This window comes from Aplysia californica, unplaced genomic scaffold (genome assembly GCF_000002075.1).
Source record: "Aplysia californica isolate F4 #8 unplaced genomic scaffold, AplCal3.0 scaffold00503, whole genome shotgun sequence".
Classification (NCBI taxonomy): Eukaryota; Metazoa; Mollusca; class Gastropoda; order Aplysiida; family Aplysiidae; genus Aplysia; species Aplysia californica.
Genome location: NW_004797773.1, coordinates 85,032 through 86,763, shown reverse-complemented (window position 1 = coordinate 86,763; position 1,732 = coordinate 85,032). Strand labels below are relative to the sequence as shown.

At 40.2% G+C, this 1,732-nt stretch overlaps 1 protein-coding gene across 1 annotated transcript in view; it reads left to right on the top strand.

Moving 5' to 3' along the window:
- The first annotated feature begins 931 nt into the window (after positions 1-931).
- Positions 932-1,732, top strand: part of LOC101857204 (probable serine/threonine-protein kinase DDB_G0272282) — a 69,502-nt gene continuing 68,701 nt past the window's right edge. Inside the window, exon 1 of the mRNA XM_035971778.1 lies at positions 932-1,197. The gene's annotated coding sequence lies outside the window, so the exon portion shown is untranslated. The remainder of the gene's footprint in view (positions 1,198-1,732) is intronic.

The following is a 1,732-nucleotide window of genomic DNA, read 5'->3' as shown; positions in this document are numbered from 1 at the left end:
CAACAACCCCAGCAAAAAATCAACCCTGTTGCAGAAGAAGGAAAGGGGATAATGGGCTTTTAGTGGTGGGAAATAACACGTGTTAAAAAACTGTAGATGGACAGAAAAGAAGTCTTTGTTAGGTATATAATATCTAATAAATACATGTATAAACTTTAAAAAAATATAGTTTTTATAATGTCATAGAGAGAAAGCTGGCAGGTGATATTGGTTGGTTTTGGTCCTACTTTGTTTTAGTTTTCTTTCTTACGTTTCTGTCCTACTCCGCCCCTGCGCAAAATGAATGACCGCTGTCGTGTCGATGTGTGCTTTTCTTTATGAAAAACAGAACACGCAACCGTCGAGAAAGCTAAAGTATTCGATACTCATACGTATTCTCAGGGACGGATACTTTGACCGAATAGGTATCGAGTATTGTGTGTCGTGTTTCCGTGGCCGGTGTTCCCGCTCCTCCCCTCGACCCGGCACCTTGTGGTCCCAGCAGCCAGCAGTGCGTGGCCGGTGAGATGTTTAGTAGGTCGCGGAGAACTTTTACGAGGTGTGATTGCAGTTTGGGAACGCACCAGGATTTTTTTTTGCCCATTGATAAGTCGTTGCCCTCGTACTAAAAGAGAGGTAATAAGCTCCTGAAAACAAAACAAAACTTAATCTTCAAAAATTGAAAATCCAAAACAAAACAAGAACCTGTTACTACAGACTTGTGGGATATGTCAGTGTTTATAAAGTCTGGTGGCCCGTGTTGACGTGAGTCGGTCGTAGACTGCTGGATTGCGTTTTCGAAGGTAAACATCAGCTGAGCTGAGCGCGGAATAATTCACGTCTCATAATAATAATTTAATTATTCATTTGGAGGACAACTTTCTAAACATTTTTACAACTGTACGCTTTTCTGGTGATACTTAGATTGAACATTGATACCCGCTATTCTTTTGTTAACTTCTACTTCGTGTGCGGCGCCCGTGAGCTGAAGACGGCTATTTGCACCGAGCTCAAAAGACTGTATGATAATACTGACTTATATAAGTAGCGGAACATAGGATTTTTTACTTTGCTTTATTGTGTGTACTATTATTCCGCACAACATAAGCCAGCCCTCTCATGTTGTGAGCGGCTGATGGGGTCAGTCACCTGCCTTGTCCCCATGTCTCGCGAACACACGTAGGAGTGTTCTGTATTAAGCGCCAATTCTTCGTTGTGGTGAGTAGGCATACTGTTGGTTTTATATAAATGTATATATAGAATGGCGTCCAAAAGAAACTTGAACAATTAATCACCCAATCATCGTGTTAAAGCCTTGCTCTATCCACTCATGTAACATACCAATTTAAAGCTAAATGCATTCTGCATCATCTAACATATTAATCTTTTATCTATGTTAAGAGACGCCCGAGATATAATCACTCAAAACTGACCTTAAAAAATCAGGCTTGGCAGAATTGTGCTAAATCAAAGAAACGTAAAATAATTGTTTTTTGTGTGTGCATCGAGGAACGTCAATGTTGATACAATGGACGTACATTGCATGTGCAATGAAAGTGAAAGGAGAAGTTTGTTTCTGCAATTAACATTATTTTATTAAAACAGTTTCAACCAAAACGGAAAACAGAGCAATCATAAATGCCATCCAAAGATTGGACTTAATATTAAGATAATGTGCTTCAGCTGGTTGTTATTTTGCTTTGTGGCGTCGGTGGCCTAGTGGTTAGGCTGTCGGACTCGCAACCGTAAGGTC